General features: G+C 41.3%; 1 protein-coding gene across 2 annotated transcripts in view; it reads left to right on the forward strand.

Moving 5' to 3' along the window:
* The window catches only part of LOC126412211 (lysoplasmalogenase-like protein TMEM86A), a 466,801-nt gene that overhangs the window by 399,872 nt on the left and 46,385 nt on the right, over positions 1 to 20,544 (forward strand). The gene's annotated exons all lie outside the window — the stretch shown is intronic.

Genomic DNA, 20,544 nt, shown 5'->3' on the forward strand with positions numbered 1-20,544 from the left:
CTATACTTACAATAGCATATATTATTTATTTTCTACAACGGATCAAATTGCAATCTAGTATATACAGTGTCCCAGAGGGAAAGGTCAATATTCAGGGATATGACAGGAACGACAGGTCGAAACAAAACAGACCAGTAAACATGAGCTCTAAAATGTGTACCTTACGAGCTGTGAGCAGTTGTTCAGTAGAAGAGATGTGTTTCACAGTACTGACGATGAAGAAGTGCTCGTAGTTCTTAAAGTAATGCAGTTTAGAGCCCATGTTTTTACTTCGCATGGTCGTTCCTGTCAGATTCCTCAGGATTGACCTACTGTTCTTGAGTCTCTCTCTCTCTCGCGTGTGTGTGTGTGTGGGGGGGGGGGGGGGGGGGGGGTGATTCATTTACGTAAAAAAGGTAGAAATTATTTGGAAATGTGTACAAAAAACCAGCAAATTATACACTACTGACCATTAAAATTGATACACCAAGAAGAAATGCAGATCAGATGATAAACGGGTACTCATTGGACAAATATATTATACTAGAACTGACATGCGATTACATTTTCACGCAGTTTGGGTGCATAGATCTTGACAAATCAGTACCCAGAACAACCACCTCTGGCCGTAATAACGGCCTTGATACGCCTGGGCATTCAGTCAAACAGAGCTTGGATGGCGTGCACAGGTACAGCTGCCCATGCGGCTTCAACACGATACCACAGTTCATCAAGAGTAGTGACTGGCGTATTGTGACGAGCCAGTTGCTCGGCCACCATTGACAAGACGTTTCCCATTGGTGAGAGATCTGGAGAATGTGCTGGCCAGGGCAGCAGTCGAACATTTACTGTATCCAGAAAGGTCTGTACAGGACCTGCAACATGCGGTCGTGCATTATCCTGCTGAAATGTAGAGTTTCGCAGGGATCGAATGACGGGAAGAGCCACGGGTCGTAACACATCTAAAATGTAACGTCCACTGTTCAAAGTGCCGTCAATTCGAACAAGAGTTGACCGATAGGTGTAACCAATGGCACCCCATACCATCACGCCCGATAGGTGTAACCAATGGCACCCCATACCATCACGGCGGGTGATACGCCAGGATGGCTATGACGAATACACGCTTCCAGTGTGTGTTTACCGCGATGTCGCCAAACACGAATGCGACCATCATGATGCTGTAAACAGAACCTGCATTCATCCGAAAAAATGACGTTTTGCCATTCGTGCACCCAGGTTCGACGTTGAGTAAACCGTCGCAGGCGCTCCTGTCTGTGATGCAGCGTCAAGGGTAACCGCAGCCATGGTCTCCGAGCTGATAGTCCATGCTGCTGCAAACGTCGTCGAACTGTTCGTGCAGATGGTTGTTGTTCAGCAAACGTCCCCATCTGTTGACTCAGGGATCGAAACTTGGCTGCACGATCCGCTACAGCCATGCAGATAAGATGCCTGTCATCTCGACTGCTAGTGATACACGAGTCCGTTGGGATCCAGCACGACGTTCCGTATTACTCTTCTGGATCCACCAATTCCATATTCTGCTAACAGTCATTGGATCTCGACCAACGCGAGCAGCAATGTCGCGATACGATAAATCGCAATCGCGATAGGGTACAATTCTACCTTTATCAAAATCGGAAACGTGATGGTACGCATTTCTCCTCCTTACACGAGTCATCACAACAACGTTTCACCAGGCAACGCCGGTCAACTGCTGTTTGTGTATGAGAAATCGGTTGGAAACTTTCCTCATGTCAGCACGTTGTAGGTGTCGCCACCGGCACCAACCTTGTGTGAATGCTCTGAAAAACTAATAATTTGCATATCACAGCATCTCCTTCCTGTCGGTTACATTTCGCGTCTGTAGCACGTCATCTTCGTGTTGTAGCAATTTTAATGGCCAGTAGTGTAGTATGAGCACGCCTTAAGACACAGATGTCTGTAAGCCAAGAGACACCAAATATCTGCTACATCTGCGGTGAATTATATAAAGAAAGTAGACAACCAAGTTGCACGCGACTGCAGGTATACCACATGGGTTCTAAAATGTTACTGCTCACTAATTCACCAAAAACATTCTGCAATAAAAGTGATACACATTCAACATGCTGATATTTCGGCATTCTCTATTTCTCTGGAGAAATGCGCCTGAAGACAACACAGGAACTGCCAGTTGGTGATACAGCAAAGCCTCCGAAAAGAGTCGAAAATAAAAAAAAACTTTAAATTTAATGACTGTGTACTTCGTGTCTTTAGTTATATTTGTCCGCAGCTCGTGGTCGTGCGGTAGCGTTCTCGCTTCCCACGCCCGGGTTCCCGTGTTCGATTCCCGGCGGGGTCAGGGATTTTCTCTGCCTCGTGATGACTGGGTGTTGTGTGATGTCCTTAGGTTAGTTAGGTTTAAGTAGTTCTAAGTTCTAGGTGACTGATGACCATAGATGTGAAGTCCCATAGTGCTCAGAGCCATTTTTAGCTATATTTTAATAACCCTAGTCTCTTTATATTGTTTTTGCGAGATACAAATCACGTACTGTTAACCGGTCAGCAAAATACTAGAGTTCGGTAAGCTTTCGTTGTCTTTAAGCGCCCCAAGAGCAACAGAATGCGCACGAACCCTACAGTGTATACAAATCTTCAATCGATGTCGACATTGCCCTTCGTAGGTGAGACATTACGTGGACAAAAAGAGTGCTGTACGTCGCAACAGGCGCCGATTGCACACAGTGGCACGTCAGTGCCAGGTCCGTGTTAGCGGCTCAAGAGGAATGAGACACAGCAATCATGTTGCAATGCAGATGGAGCAGAGCAGCACTGCGGCCTTCAGATGTGTAAACTGACAGTCGCCAGGGACTGAATGGAACAATACCTAAAGCGCTGGAGGTGCCAGTGTAATAGTCGACTGCGCGACTAATTACAAAACCATTCAGAATGCCATCATTTTGGTAACCACAGCAAATTTGTTGCGCCTACATCCAACGTCATCAATTACAGTGGATCCTCGCTTAACGAGCTCCTCCCATAACGCGGAATTCGCAAATGTCTGTAGTACGTACTGCAGCCTGGGTTTAGCGCTCTTTTTGCAATCATCTTAGTGCAGCTTGTGATCACACTTTTTTTTTTAAACTTGTGTTCACACAGTGGCTTTCTTCCTGTGCAAATTTTAAAACCTTCGTAGAAATGTCCGCGAAGATAAAGCCGCAAGAAGACGACCATATGAGAAAGGAAATGACCTTAGAAACGAAACACAAATTCGAAAAACGCGAACTTGATGTGAGCGTTGTTGATTTAGTACGCATATACAAACATTCTACATCAACTACTCGCATTATCCTCTAGAACAAGAAATAGTAAGGAGAAAGATGCTTCAAAGGGAGTTGGTTTTGTTTTGCTTTAGGGCGCAAAAAACAACTGGGGTTATACGCGCCCAAGTCAAAACTACAGAGCGCGAAGACAGAGAAGAGTTAAAAAAAACGACTATAGGTCAGTCCAAATTGACATAATGGAAGACAACTAAAACAGGCACGTGGAAAAATGGATTAAGAAGACACCGTACAGAAACGGAGGGCCAAAACTAAAAATTAAATGGCCTTCGCCATATTGCTGTGGCGGATAAAAAGTGAAACGCGCTCGACAGCCTGCGCGTCATTTTCTAAAACGGCCGATAAGTCCGACGGCAAACCCAAGCGGGAACGTAAACGGTTAAAAACTGGACATTCTGTCGGGAAGTGACGGACAGTCAAAACTTGGGCGCAGTGTGTACAAAGTGGTGGGGTAGCGCCAGTTATCAAATGACGATGGCTAAAAAGGCAGTGCCCAATACGCAGCCTAGTTAAAATGACCTCCTCCCGGTGGGAGAGTGGATAGGATATCGTCCAAGCCGCTGGGAGAGGCTTAATAACCGGAGTTTATTCCCATGAAGGGAGGATCGTTGGCGATGCCAAAGGGACACCACCTCCTGACAGACGGCAACACACAGAACAGGAGGGGGGGGGGGGGGAAATATAGGAAGTCACGCACTGAGGTAAGAGGACTGCAGCCTTGGCAGCAGCGTCAGCAACCTCGTTTCCTGGCAGACCGACGTGACCAGGGAACCACAGAAACATCTTCAAAGGGAGTGATAAGATTATGTAAACAACGGTTTCGTATTAGGGACGATTTCGAAAGGTTGCTCCAAAATATGCATAAATGAAAAGCAATTGCAAGGCAACACTATTGACAAGAATATCATTTGTGAGAAGGCGAGAATAATTTTTGTTGACTTCTTTAAGAAGGAAGCATTATCATCAGCGCCCAAAGAAGTGTTTACGGGAAGCCGTGGGTGGTACGAGAAGTTTAAGAGAAGAACCGGCATCCATAGTGTTGGAGGCACGGCGAAGCAGCGAGCTCCGACACAAAGGCAGCAGAGATCTTCATCTGCAACTTCAAGATGCTCGTACACTCTGATGGTTATCTGCCGCAACAGGTTTTTAATTGAGACGAGACGGATCTGTTCTGGAAAAAAATGCCGAAGCGTACCTTAACAACAGAGGAGGATGCATTGCCTAAGTCGCAATCCAATAAAAGACCGTCTCACACTGCTATTCTTTGCCAATACAAGCGGCCATTTGAAAACTGAACCGCTGCTTGTTTACCATTTAGAAACTCCACGAGCCTTCGAGAAGTGTAAAGTCCAGAAGAGCAGGTTAAACGTGATGTGGAAGTCCAACAAAAAGGCTTGAATTACACGTAATCTTTTTGTGATTGGATCAGTGAAGCGTTTTGTCCTTCGGTGAAAAATATATTTGTTTGAGATGAATTTTCCACTCCATGTCTTGCTTGTTGAGGACAACGCTCCTGCCCATTTTCCAGGCCTACAAGATTACCTCCTAGAAGACTCTGAATTCATCAAGATTAAATTTCTGCCTCCCAACACGACTCCGTTATTCCAGCCTATGAATCAGCAGATTATTTCTAATTTTAAGAAGCTCTAAACTAAAGCAGTCTTCGCGCTTTGCTTTGAGTTGCCCGAAGCTACCAATCTCATTCTCAGAGTTTTGAAAATATCACTTCAACATTGTTGCATGCGTCAAGACAGTCGAGAAGGGGTTACGAAAAGAACTTGCACTTCTGCTTGGAAAAAACTTTGGCGGGAGAGCGTTTTCGAATGTGACGCGGAGGCACCTGAGCACCACCGCCTAAAGAAGTGGTGGTGACTTGAGTCAGTACCTGTAGAGCCTGTCGTCGGCGAGTTGTGCCTTTGGCCATGAGCATGGGAATAGAAGTCGATAACAATGAAATCTTTGAGCTTTTGGAAGATTACAGCCAAGAAATGACTGCCGACGAGCTTACGGAGTTGCAGAGTGTTTAACAGCGAGAAGTTCCAGAGAGTAGTGCTTCAGAGGAGGAAGAGTAGGCGGTAACAACAAAGCAGAAGTCTTATGGTGGAATAAGAGAAATGCTGAAAGCATGGCAATCGGTTGCATCGTACATTTCAAATCACCACCCTAATAAAGAAGTGGCTATGTGCTCTGCAAATTTATATGATAATGCTATGTCGCATTTTCGCCAAGTGTTGAAGTGTCGACAGAAACAAATGACTATAGATAACTTCCTAGTAAAAATTAATTAGTTGTTTGTCTTGACTAATAAAGCACATAATATTATTTTTAGTACTTTTCCTGCATGGAACGCATTATCGTATTTTACATTAATTTATATGGGATAAATTGTTTCGCTTAACGAGTGTTTCGTACTACGAGTAAGATTGTGGAACTAACTATTCTCGCTATACGAAGTTCCACTGAATTCGTTCTACACAGGGTGTTTCACCAATTCCTATTATAAGCGTCTTTGGGTTGTGGAGGGGTCTTGGTGGATATGGTTTTGATAAGCAATCCGTGTCCGGAAATGTGCCGTTTGGATGTAAAATAAGCTTCAACGTTGGACCTTTCTCAAATTTCCAGCTTCACGGTACGGTTCGTATTAGTAAAGCGGTACAACGCATGTATCGAGAAAATTGTCTGTATCACCTGCGAGAAACTGGTACGTTCGCAAGTTATAGGAGGAATGACTGTTTGCGAACATAAGGTTTGCCACGTGAAGCAGCTCGTGTAGGGCACCAAGGACAGAGCTCATTCATTGTCTCCGTTGTGTGCGTATCTGGTGCGGAAGACTTGAAAGTGTCCCTATCTACCTTACATCTAAGCGGTGCGTTTCCGCAGATGGCTGCCTTATCAAAACTTCACCCACTGCAATTCTAGAAGTCTGTTATAGGAGTTGGGAAACTTCCTGTTCCATTACAACCGATCATCTCGTGCCGTCTGCGACCTAGGGACGGAAAAAACCGACCGGTTAAAACCGATATCGGTATTTTATTTCGGAAAATCAGTATTGTTCGGTATTTGTTTGACCTCGGTTATAACAGGCGTCCCTTTTTTCTAAGAGTAAAAAAGAAAAAAAAACAAAATAAATCAATTAGCCATAGTAGCAGAAAAAAAGGAGTAATTTTTATTTGTAATATTTGCATTGGTTTGAAATATTGCGTTATTATAGAAAATGTGAAATGCGATCAGTGTTATTAAAATAACAATGACAACAGAAACGAGCAACACACACATGGCATAAGAACTGGTACAGCATCGTTGAGACAATAATGACCCTGTTGCCTTGTGTCGTGGCTTAAGGTACGCCTGTACGTGCAGTGTGCAAGACTTGCCTCCAACTGGTCTACGTGGTAGTTTCTCGCTGTTGTCGCCGGCCATCCGTTGTGTTGCAGAATGGCACCAACCCTAGTCGGGAAATATTTTTACGATGTGACATAGCAATGAAGTACAACGCTTCATTTGCTTTAAAAGATTTAAGATTTGTCTGTCATCTCTAAGAAATGGTAAAAGAGGAAGGAAACATGAATAAATTAAAAGCTAAATTCATTCACACTGCACAGTGAAAATAGGAAGTGACTGATCTGCTTGTAGCTACATAATGTGGCTTTATCTGCTTCTAGCCCTTGAAAACGGACAAAATAACACGATAAACAGACTTCTTCAAACTCAGTTTTCGTCCTTTAGCACTGATTATCCGCAGTGACCAAATAGTGGTACGACCGCCAATCACAACATGATTTTTGAACAGACTTCCAAGAAAATAGAAACAAGAGGAGAACACTGGTGTTTTTTGTAGGGTTCAACCAATTATGACGTGTTTCGAGGAAAGCAGCCAACGCTAATTTAATATTTTCATTCTGTGTATCTTGAAACTGAGTGAATCAACATTTTTTTTTAATCTTTGCTCGATTTCTGTGTTTTTATTGCGGAAATAATAGGAATAAAAAACGGTCAGTCGATTATTTTAGAAACCGGTTATTCTGATCGAGGTTCTACAGGCGTGGAAAAGAAACCGACAAAATCGAAAACCGGTTGTTCCAGCGATAACTGCCATTCCTACTACGGTCTCCTCCAGTACCTTCTTTTTCCAAAAAGGCTGAGTCCTTGTCTCTTCAGCCAGCTCCCTCTCTTCAGCATCATATATAAAGTACATCCCATCTCACCGATCACAATTTTTAAATAGGATGTTCTCGGTCGTGCCCTCGTTTTCTTCCCTACCATCTTGCCTTCGAAAATGTTTCGTAGCGGAATATCACGTCTAATTAAGTGTCCAGCAAATTTTGCTATGTGTTGGCCTATAACGTCCAGTAGTTTTTTTCTTCTCTCCTGCTCCTTGTAGAACCGTCTCATTCGTTTCTCTGTCAGCCCAAGAAGTTCTTTTCCAGAAGCATATTTTCGCAGCTTCGAGGCGATCTTTCTCCTGCCTTGCTAACGTCCAGGTTTCACATCCGTATATAAGAACACTCTGGACGATGGTCTTAGCAAATTTTTTCTTGATGTCGAAGCTGGTGTGCTTGTTCAATAGGAGGATATACTTATTTCGGAGGAAACTGTTGGCTTTTCTCTCGATTTTCTTGTCTTCTTCCATAATGATACTGAGGTAGTGAAATTCGGTTACTTCCTCAAGTTGCTCATTCCTATTTTTACGCCTGTCTTACCTCCACCTTCTTTCTTGGTTATAACCATGACTTTATCTTCTTGATGTCTATTTTTAGTTTTGTTATCTCTGGTTTTAAGACTTGAAACATTTTATTTAGTACCTTCTATAGTTCAGCCACTACTGCATGTCATCGGCAAATAGGATGCAGTCAATATCAGTACCATTAATTTTGATCCTAGTGGTCTTTTCGTTTATTGTTGTTATTGGTGACTCGATGAACAAATTAAATAACTCAGGCGACAGAGAACATCTTACTCCTCTTTTAATTTTTGCTTCATCCTTGCAACCATTAATATCCATTTCAATACTTTAACTTTTGTACTTTAACTTTGGTATATACTCAAAATTAATCACTTGTCCTTCCAGTTAAATCCTACTTTGCGCATTGTTTTAAATAACAATTTCCAGTCAACCACACCAAATGCTTTTTCTGAAACATTAAACCCTACATACGGTTTTCTGTTTACTTCTAATCTTCCTTCCAACTGCCTCTCTCGTTCCTTTCCCTGTTGTGAAGTCAAATTAATTATAGACTCTACTTTCTTTGTAATCCTCTCTTTAACTACTGGCAGTAATATTTTTGATGTCTATGACAGAACGGCCACTGTTGTATAATTTGTACAGTATTTTGCATTAAGCATCTTGAGTAAGTCAATAGTTTTAGTTCTTTGTCATGTCAGATTGTATGATACCCTCTTCATAACATTTAGATACAACAGTAAATAATTTACTTTTGATTCTGTCACTACTGTTTTGAAGGGGCCCTGTAGGAACGTCATCTGTACCCATTGCTTTACTTGATTTTAACCTATTTGATGCAAGGAAGAACTCTTACATTTTTTTATTCATGGTCCCTTTTTGTTTTGCTCAATTAGTTTTTAATCTTCAGTATACTCAACTAAACTCTCAGTTTGAGCACCACTGTACGAGTTTTCAATATACTCGTTCCACCTGCTAATTACATCTTCTGTGTCAAATAGTTTCCCATTTTTGTCGCTCACTGTGTTATTCTTGGTTCTCTGTCTGTGTTGCAACAGTTTCAGCTTGGAGTAAGTTTCATCCAGTTTTCCATATTTCAAATAATCATCCATTTCTTTCCTAATTTTTTCCAGACACTTTTTCTCTAAACGGCACATTGTTGTTGTATTGTTTTTTATAGCTTTATATTGATCAGGGCTTTTCTGTTCCTTTTCACTATAAGGTCCAATATTTTAGGGGTCATCCAAGGCTTCCTGGGCTCTTACTTTCCATATTTCTAATAGGCCTGTGGCGTTACTTGACAATATTTCAACTGTTTACTAACCTGTCTCATTCCATTGTTGCGTGCTTGAATTGCTGCACAACATAGGCATCCTTCAGTTTGTATAGTGCTCATTTTATTGGATATTTCAGCTAGTGTTTCTAAAATATGATGTTGCACTTCCTCCAAACAAGTGTAGGTCACACTCTATATTAAAATTCGCCGATGCGCCGTGACCAATTTTCGTCCTAAGCACTGGGCGAGTTCATTCGTTTGATCGGAAGCGGAGGCCGGTTAGCGACGCGACAACAATATCCAGGCGCATGCTCTCTGCAATATTTCTTTTTTTAGTCAGTAGAATAATTTCATTTTTGCGTTACTTATTTTATATGATGACTTGCCCATCATTTCGTTTATGGTTATAGTTACTGTGGTATTTGAATTCAAGTAAGACACTGCGCGAAATTGGAAAAAGTTTGCAATAAAAATAGAGGTCACTATGATTTTGCGTTTAGAGCATGCTGCGTATGAAATCCAGCTAACATTTTGAATTTTTCTTTAGACTTGGGTGAAGGGTCTATATCTGTCACCAATCTCGAGAAAATTGTTCTTATGTCGTACACTCATTTGTGATAGCTAGTGCCAGCTATAAAGCCAGAATGAAATATATGCAACATTCCTCGTACCCCATAAACGGTTGGAGATATTGAAACGAGATTTAGGCAAAAGATAGCATGCAAAGAGGAAAGTAATGTGGCATATTGTTCTTAGGCGAAACTTCATTACCTACCGTGTTATTCCACTAACTACAGACTTTTTTGATGAATGAATGAAATTTTTAAGTGCCATCAACAGTTAGACAACGGGAAATACTGTGAATTTTGGAACACCGTATGTGGAGACATTACACGTTTATTTTTGTACCGAAGATGATGTTTTTCGTAAGATACTGACCTTAAATGAACTTCAATAACCACTGTCATTTCATCCCCATCGGCGCGCAAGTCGCCGAAGTGGCGTCAAATCGAAAGACTTGCACCAGGCGAGCGGTCTACCTGACGGGAGGCGCTCGTCACACGCCATTATTATTATTATTATTATTATTATTATTATTATTATTAATTATTATTATTATTATACCACTGTTTCAGCATTCTCTCACAGTTGCGTCTGAACAATAGTTTTGGTGACATTGGGTAAACTCCGCTATGTTCTGGTAAAAGAAGCAAATTTTAACATGACAATAAGAGAAATGCAGGTTTTACTCAAAATTCGCCACTGACGAAGCAAGTCAGGCGAAAATAAATCGCTGCTTTTGTTGAAGTTTCAGGAGAATTCTTCTTGGATATTAACCAAAACATCTTTTGTGATGGTCACCAAGCAAGTGTGGGCATGCAGAGGCTCCACGTAATATTTACGAAAAATATGCGAACAGCACTTCTCCTCCCGCGTTCGGCGTTTCCCCTGCAGAGCCCACCCACAATCCCCACCACTAAAACCCTTCTAACGTTTGCCGTGCCGATTGCGACTCTACCGGCCACGTTATTCCGTGTGCGTACTACTAATTTTCGTTGCTTTTCAGGAATTCTAAACTATTTTCGGTTTCAAGTAGATGCTGCCCAGTCTTTCCCACATGTTAAATATAATAAATAATAAATTTGAATAACTGACAAAAACTGGAAAAATTCTGTGCAAGTATCCTTAAGTGATTTAAAGTGAACATTGACGAGTCCGTAGTTTACATACAAGTGTTCTCTGTATTATTGAATGTAGGTCTATGTAGAGCTTTATAGCAAACCACTGTACTATAAATAAATCAAATATGAAGGAACGTTGTATTTTATTTCATTCAGTAGCAATTTATTTTATGTTGTAATTTATTTTCGTCCTCCACTAAGAGGCATTATGCTAACATTACGCTTAAAACAGGGAAAGTTGTATGCCTACAATTCCACTGTACAGGAAATTTTCCAGATATTGTTTGTAATTTAAAGACGAATAGTAGTGCTCTTTGGCAATTTATATTAGTTCAGAGCTTTTATGCCAGAAGTGAACTAAACAATTGCAAATAATACAAATAGTGCTCTTTTTCTATATTTACAATATGTAAATTCAAATGTAATGGTTACTTAACAGTATCAAGGTCTCGGCAATACCATACCTCATTTAGGCAGGGAAGACTAGAAAATACAGATGAAAAAATTGTAATATTGACGCAGTTTTTCAACATTTAACAGTTATTGTTTATCAGCAAAGCAGATATTACTGCCGATATCCGCGGGTATCTTAATCCACGCAAACCTCTGCCTAACGGCAATAGTTGACCTAACTACCAGAAAGACACACCGCATTGTCGTGCTCATGGTATCCTTGCTTCCCTCTACCATATCATGTCCATCTGTACTTCGTATTTTGAGTTTTGACAGGAGTACAGTGTTTGGCCTAATAGGAGACTTCACCTTCCTCCTCCCCCTCTCCCTCCCTCCCCCCTCCCCCTCTCCCTCCCTCCCCCCTCCCCCTCCCTCCCCCCCCCCTCCGACACACACACACACACACACACACACACACACACACACACACCGCCGTACCCCCACCCTTTTTGAAGCAATGAAAAAGTATCGTTTATAAGGTGACCATATTTTTAAAACAAGAGAACGGTACATTTTAAATTTTTCAGTGAAACAAGGGACAGAAAGGAATGCGTAAAATTGTTTCGTCATACATACGAAGGTTTCGAAATTAATAAAAAATAAATAAGTAACGTGTAACATACATATCAATGGTAGACAGCGAAAATCTCGTAACTCCCGTTTTGTTAAATTTTGCATGTGAAGCAAAAACGGTTTCTTAAGAAATAATTTAAAAAGAATGTTGCTACATGTGTATCTGTATAGCAGAAGCCTACTTATTGATAGATTAGAGAAATCCATGCATTTTCATAATCTCTCATTGTTGATGGAGTTACTGATTTCATATCAGCGAACACTCCGCTGCAGAGTGAAATTTCATTCTGGAAACATCCTCCAGGTTGTGGCTAAGCCATGTCTTCGAAATATCCTTTCTTCTGGGAGTGCTAGTTCTGCGAGGTTCGCAAGAGAACTTACGTGAAGTTCAGAAGGTAGGAGACGAGGTACTGGCAGAACTGAAGCTGAGAGGGCGGGTCGTGAGTCGTGCTTGGGTAACTCAGTCGCTAGAGCACTTTCCCACGAAAGCCAATAGCCCGAGTTCCAGTCTCGGTCCGGAACAGAGTTTTAATCTGCCAGCAAGTTTCCAGTTACTGTTTACTGGAATTCCGAGTTTTCACAGACAGATGGAGTTGAGAGATCTTCACTGCTTGCCGTGGACATACAGTAGCTGTGACTTCACGCCATCCAAACAGTCTTCTAGAATTATTAGTGCAGGTATCATTGTTCACTGACGTGTGGCTTATGAATGGGCCGTCTTCAGTAATTCCACACAACATTTTATAAAAATTTAGACAAATGTGATTAAAGTTCACCTTATTAATCAACACTCAAAATCTGTGCTGAAAGAGCTTTCTCGTCATTTGTCCAGAAACCGTTCACATGAGGAAACACTCGTTCAGAGGGGACGTCAGTACCATGACAATCAAAGAAGAAATTCTAAAATTTATGAAAATTGGCATGAGGCGCGTTTACAGTGTTCAAATGGTTCAGAGCACTATGGGACTCAACATCTTAGGTCATAAGTCCCCTAGAACTTAGAACTACTTAAACCTAACTAACCTAAGGACATCACACACACCCATGCCCGAGGCAGGATTCGAACCTTCGCCGTAGCAGTCCCGCGGTTCCGGACTGCAGCGCCAGAACCGGACGGCCACCGCGGCCGGCATTTACAGTGTAAAATAATTTCTGCCCAATAGTTGCTTGGTGACGTATTTCTCCAGTTTCCGTTTTTCTAATGTTTTCGGTGATACTTTTAATTTCAGTTGTTTGATCACTTGCTGTTTACAAAGGTTCACTATATTTTATTATTTCACAAATGCAGAGCACAGTACTGCCTTTTACGAAAACCGGAACTGTAAAGATTTCTTTTGGCTCACGCTCAAGCATATTGCGTTTACGGTTTTCGTTATTGTTGGCAGCATTCACATCAAACAGGAGCGATTACTATTGGTTACTTGACAGCGGCGGACAGCACAATTCAGTTGTCTTCCAAGCGAAGTGTGTACACGGTTTCAGATGTATATGTATTATATGGAACTATATAAACAGCACTGTGTTTTACCATTTGTCTATCACTGTCTCTAAATTTCTCATCAAACTGATGCAAAACGGTGTTTGCAGTGACTCGAGAATTTCGGTGTAAATTCTAGCGACACTCGGCCTTCCACCGTCTCGAATACCCGATATTTTAAGGGGATACGGAATCGGATTTTGGGTTAAAAAATCGATTTTTTTTTATTGGCGTATTATATTCTGCCATGTTTCCTCTTTAAAATGACGTATCATACATAGCTCTACTACAATTATAACTATTTTATTTTTATATATTTGTGAGATCGGGTATTGCGCTTTAGTTATACACGTCTCTCGTGGCTGACCATGAACTTTTTGGCAGTACCTTTAAAGTGACATGAATTCAAATATCCCGGTTTCCAGCGACTATTTATACACTAGTTGCCCGAAAATGTTTCTCTCTGGTTTCCTCAAGTTACTCTTTGACTTTGTGGCGGGACTGTTTTGTAAACAGTGTGATATAAGAAAGTAGTTGTTGTTGAGTTATTTCGTATTTAGTGCTTCATTTTTCTCAGTGAAAATGCCTAGAGCTAAAGCAAAAGTATTTAAAAAGCGTGTGAACTGGCAAAAGAAAAGAAATAATGATTCATTAGCAAAGCAAAGCAGTTCATCATCATCACTGTTGGAAAATGTGAATCCACTTATTACTGATTTGCCGAACGAACTTACACCAAATGAAAACAGTGCTTCTCATAAAAAACTAAGAGATTTGGAAGAGAAATATAATTTACTTGATAGAGGGAATGAAGTTTTTGAACTCATTGATACGAATATATTGTGTGAAGCTCTTGAAAACAGTTTGTGCTGCAAAAAATGTCATGGAAACGTTTCTCTGAAAGTAGAATCCCATGTTGGCCTGGCTGCCCAGTTTAATTTAATATGCAGTGTTTGTAAATACAGCTGTAAGTTTCCAAGTTCGGTTTCAGTAACTGTAAATAATGGATACAAGAAAACTGAACTTTATAGTGTAAATATTAGGTTAGTTTATGGATTGCGAGCAATTGGTAAGGGCAAAGCAGCTGGTGATATGCTATGTGGTGTTCTAAATCTTCCAAGTGCACCTTCAAAGTTTGAAGCTTACAATTATGTACTAGGATCTGCAGTTGAAGATGTAGCACAGAAGTCAATGCAGGTTGCTGTGGAAGAAGCAGTGGAAGAAAATGACGGCAGTCGTGACCTCACAGTGGCGTTTGATGGCACGTGGCAGAAAAGGGGCCACACCTCCAACAATTGTGTTGTAACAGCAACTAGTGTTGATACTGGCAAGGTTATTGATGTTGCAATAATGTCTAAATACTGTAGGTGCACAGGCAGGCTGAAAAATGAACACAGTGATGACTGTATTGCTAATTATTATGGTAGTAGTGGTGGCATGGAGGTTGCTGGGGTGAAGAAAATTTTTCATCGCTCTTCACAGTGGTATAAAGTTCGCTATGTCAAATATCTGGGAGATGGTGACTCTAAAGCATTCAAAGAAGTTTTGGAAAGCAAACCATATGGGAACAGTGTAAATATAAGCAAACTTGAATGTATAGGACATGTGCAGAAGAGAATGGGTGCCAGGCTGAGAAGGTTAAAATCAGTTATGAAAGGGAAAAAACTAGATGATGGGAAAACCTTGGATGGCAGAGGAAGATTGACTGATTCCATAATAGACCACATTCAGAACTGCTATGGCCTTGCAATCAGGCAAAATACAGGCAATCTTGAAGAAATGAGGAGAGCTATATGGGCTTTATATTTCCACACCGCATCCACGGATGAGCATCCACAACATGGTTTGTGCCCCAAAGGTGAAAACAGCTGGTGTAAATACAATAGGGGACTAACAACAGGAGAGAAATACATTCACCACCACAGTCTACCATCAGCCATCATGGCAGAAATAAAGCCCATTTTCAGAGATCTGGCTGACAGAAGTCTTCTGATGAAATGTCTTCACGGAAAAACGCAGAACCCCAACGAGTGCTTGAATAGTGTGATATGGCATCGTCTCCCAAAAACAGTGTTTGTCGGAATTAATACACTACATTTTGGTGTGTATGATGCTGTGGCAACCTTCAATCTTGGAAATATAACTAAATGCCAGGTCCTTCAAAAGTTGGGTATGTGTGTTGGTTCCCGTACGGTACGTGCTATGTTCTTTTTAGATCAGCACAGACTAAGGCATGCTGATAATATAATCAAGACATTAGTGAAAAAAGCAAGACAGGTGCAGAGGGGTGCCAAAAGAAGACTTGAAGATGATTATGAAGACTGTGAAGGGGGTATTAGCTACGGATCAGGAATGTTTTAATCTTCTTTCTCCGTTTCCCGTAAGTTTACTTTTTACTTCATCTAGGAACATTATCTCAGGTACTGGTCAACCTAGAAGTCTGAAATTTTTATGACGTAGTGACATAGGTCCCTATTACATACTGAAACAACGATTTTTTAATTACTTGATTTACAAAAGACTTAGGGGTGATAGTCTAGTAAAAAGCGATGGAAAAAATTTACTTAAAAATAAATGTACAATATCTCTGTAAGAAAATACTTTGACAATAAACTGTTGTTTCAGTATTGTTGTAACATATGAATGCACATACAGTAAAATTTTTACCTCTCTGTCTCCAGTAGTTTGTGAGAAAATGTTCCCTATAGTAGGCATATATTAACATTGCGGGGATAGGTGATTCCGTATCCCCTTAAAAGTAAGAGAGCGGAATCGTATCTACTGAGCCGCCGTTTTGTGTGTGCAGGTTGGAAGTTTATAATGAGAAGAGGATAAGCGGGGCAGACGAACTACACCGACACATGTTTTCCGCAAGAGCCACAGATACTGTGTGAGAGGACACGTAGTAATTAAGTGCTATTCTTCGCTTTGTTAGTGAATGTAATTGTTGAAAAAACACCAACGTTTGACTATAGACTTTTAACTTACTTCATGTCTTAGCTCTGAACGATGCAAGACGCAAGGGACGTCTATAAATTATTTCGTTGTTTTTGAATTGCTGGCGGTTAAAAGCTCGAAATACGAGTGAAATGCGAGAAGATGGAAATATTTACATGTGAAATGCGAGAATGTTATTCTGCATAATCCAATAGATCGTTAATTGGTGAAAACATAATGTTTGTATATTTTATTCCACACTTTCTATCGTCAGAAACCGTTAGAACGTGGCGATCGACGTGATCAGGACTCGAAGAAAGGGGAATACTCAAACGAAATTGAGATAAAAAGATATTGTGAGCTGCTATAGCAACCAATAGTAACAGGACAGGGAAATTGTTTCGCTGAGTTGGATTCTACATAGACGGTAAAAAGGGGTGAAAATAAATAAATACCATACAAGAAAAGACGCTAGGAAAAGCTCAACAGTTTAGGCTAAGAAGAGTCAGTGAACAGTTGGTTTACATGGATAGTCAGGGAATTACTTAATTCATTCTTTAAATCTAATTGCAAACTCTCTACTTTACCATTTAAGGCATTGAACTTAGCATCGCCCTGTGCTTCTAGTTTTTCACTTAAAGTAGCACTTAGTTCCTTTCTTATAGTAGCTGAATCCGCTTCTGTTCATATAATCTATCATTTAACTGAGTATTTACTGGATCTAACTTAAGACGTAGTTCTTATCTTAAAGTAGCTGAATTTGCACTCTGTGCATCTAATTTTTTACTTAAAGTTGCAATTTGAGCATTTGCAGCTGCACTTCGGTCATCTAATCTGGCATTTAGTTCCTCTCTCAGGTTATCTAATTTAAGACTTAGTGCTTTAATTAAATTTGCTACCTCAGTCCAGTCTGACATTTCTTTTGTCACTGTCATGGCCATGGCTGGTTCTGATGTTTCCCCAATTTTTTGAGTATTATCCATATTTTTCTTACTTTTAGATCGAGTTATCATTAACAAAATCACCTCTGAGTATTTTTCTTAGTTTTAGATCTAGTGATCATTAAAAAAATTCACCTATGAGTACAATAACTGTACTAACAGTCTATTATTGAACAGTGCCCTCAACTCCACATTCACCCGACGTAGAGTTTTAGGCTGCGTCGGTGAGCCGGTGTGGAATCAGCGCCTGTGAACAGCACGGGTGCCGGCAGCGTCAAAGGTTGGTTTCATTGTCGGTGTCTGTGAACGGATTTGTAGCCAGCCCTGGTGAGCAGCAGCTGGGGTCGTTGGCGTCGGTTGTGGTTACGGGGTCCACGCCCCCGCGATGTGTGTGAAGGCTGCTTACTCTCTACACTGGACCTTTTTCGTCGAATAGATATCGTCGTAACTCTTCTTAGTCGAAACTGTTGAGATATTCCTTGCGTCTTTTCTCGTATGGTGTTTATTCCTTTTCACCTCTTTTTGCCGTTTATGCAGAATCCAACTGTGCGAAACAATTTCCCTGCCTTGTTACTATTGGTTGCTATAGCAACTCACAATATCTTTTTATCTTGATTTCGTTTGAAAATTCCTCTTTCTTCGAGTCCTGATCACCGTTCTAACGGTTTTGGCGACAAGAGAAGCGGTGCAAAACTGGATTCCGAACTTCACACTTCTCTTACTACAGTTGACTTACTTGAAATGTTTAGCCGATCCTCTTCTCTGGATATGCGGCCGCGTTGATCTCCATAACTTCTTCTCCGAAAAAATAACGCTGGTTAGAGGAATCAAAAAATTGTTATCTCTCTCACTTGAAATAACTATGTACTCTCATACTTTCAGTTCAGCTGAGATGTATTTTCATTTCCACAAGTTTCATGTAAGCATACAAACTCTTGCAAGTCAACTACGCCGATACCCATTAGATACAATTAAATATAATCACAATTGCCTGATTTAAACAACCAAATAATGTATAGACGTCCCATGCGTCTTGCTTCGTTCAGAGATAAGACATGAAGTAAGTAAAAGTCTAGGGTCAACTGTTCGTTTGTCTTTTTTACAATAATCACAGTACCAAAAAACCACGGAATATTACACACACACACTCCTTGTCCTTTTAATACAGCTTCCAAGGCGCGACCGGCAAACACATGTAGGTGCCGCTCGTCTGACGCAGCTCCTGTCTTCCCACGATAAACGTCAATCCCGCACACACAGACATGTGTTGCGCAATAAATACGCTCTCTCTCTCTCTCTCTCAACTATCTTTAAAATATCGCGTGTTCGAGGCGGCAGAAGGTCGAGTGGTTCCACAATTTACGTGTAAATTCTCGAAGCACTACACGTTTTATGCCGATAAGACATTGCCGCAAAAAAAAGGACTTTCGGCGTCTTGTTATACACAAAAAGTCAGAGACTGTTTGCAGATGACGCTGTAATTTACCGTCTAGTAAAATCATCAGACGATCAATTCCAATTACAAAATGATCTAGAGAGAATTTATGGATGGTGTAAAAAGTGGCAATTAGCACCAAACAAAGAAAAGTGCGAAGTCATCCACATGGGTACTAAAAGAAATCCGATAAATTTTGGGTATACGATAAATCGCACAAATCCAAGGGCTGTCAGTTCGACTAAATACCTACGAATTACAATTACGAGCAACTTAAACTGGAAAGACCACATAGATAATATTGTAGGGAAGGCGAAACAAAGAATGCGCTTTGTTGGCAGAACACTTAGAAGATGCGACAAACCCACTAAAGAGACAGCCTACATTAAAGTTGTCCGTCCTCTGCTGGAATATTGCTGCGCGGTATGGGATCCTTACCAGGTAGGATTGACGGAGGACATCGAAAAAGTGCAAAGAAGGGCAGCTCGTTTCGTGTTATCGCGCAATAGGGGTGAGAGTGTCACTGATATGATACGCGAGTTGGGGTGGCAGTCACTGAAACAAAGGCGGTTTTCTTTGCGGCCAGATCTATTTACGAAATTTCAATCGCCAACTTTCTCTTCCGAATGCGTAAATATTTTGTTGACACCCACCTACGCAGGGAGAAATCATCATCATAATACCGGGTGATCAAAACGAAGTATAAATTTGAAAACTTAATAAACCAAGGAATAAAGTAGATAGAGAGGTAAAAATTGACCCACATGCTTGGAATGACATGGGGTTTTATTACAACAACAACAAAAAAGTTCACAAAATGTCCGATAGATGGCACTGGACAGCAAAACGTCAGTGACTGCGCATGACAATCGTGAATAAAAGGTGCTGTAATTAGAGAATCGGATGCGCCAGCAGTCGCAACCTGTTGACGTTACCTGAAAAGGCGCTTTTAGTGTAGTTGTATTATCAGAATGAGGAATGTGCTAGTTCAGTGTTACGATCCTATCTCCATAGGAAGGGGAATCGAACGGGTAAAGGTCCGTTGACAAATGCAGCTGTGGCGAGAATGATTTCGAAGTTCGAAGCCACGAGTTGTTTAGACGATAGACCCCGTAGTGGCCGACCGAGCACAAGCCGTAATGCTGCTGAGACAGTTCAGGAAGAATGGAGACTGTAGCGGGTTCGTCTATGCACGGGGAAGTCAGCGCTCGTGCAGTCGCACGTCGCACCGGCATTCCATACACTACAGTTTGGTTGGCACTTAGGCATACCCTGCGTTGCTATCCGTACAAAATCCATCGGCATCATGAACTGTTACCTGGCGATTTAGTGAAGTGGAGAGCATATGCGGTGTGGGCGTTTCAAAAGATGGCGGAAGATGACGATTGGTTGAGTAACGTGTTGTGGACCGACGAAGCTCATTCCACGCTCAGAGGGTCTGTCAACGCCCACAACTGCAGAATTTGGGCTACCGAAAATCCTAGAACTGTCGTGGAAACTCCATTGCACGACGAGAAAGTCACGGTATGAGTTGGATTCACCACATCTACCGTTACCGGGCCTTTTTTCTTCGAGGAAATGCGTGATTCTGGTTTTGTAACTGCTACCGTGATGGATGAGAGGCACGCCGATATGTTACAGAATCGCATCATCCCCAGCCTGACTGATAAACACCTGCTGGAACGTACGATGTTTATGCAGGATGGCGCTCCATCTCATATTGCTAGACGCTTGAAAGATCTCTTGCGCGCATCGTTGGTGATCGTGTGCTGAGCCGCAACTTTCGTCAT

Source organism: Schistocerca serialis, chromosome 7, assembly GCF_023864345.2.
Source record: "Schistocerca serialis cubense isolate TAMUIC-IGC-003099 chromosome 7, iqSchSeri2.2, whole genome shotgun sequence".
Classification (NCBI taxonomy): domain Eukaryota; kingdom Metazoa; phylum Arthropoda; class Insecta; order Orthoptera; family Acrididae; genus Schistocerca; species Schistocerca serialis.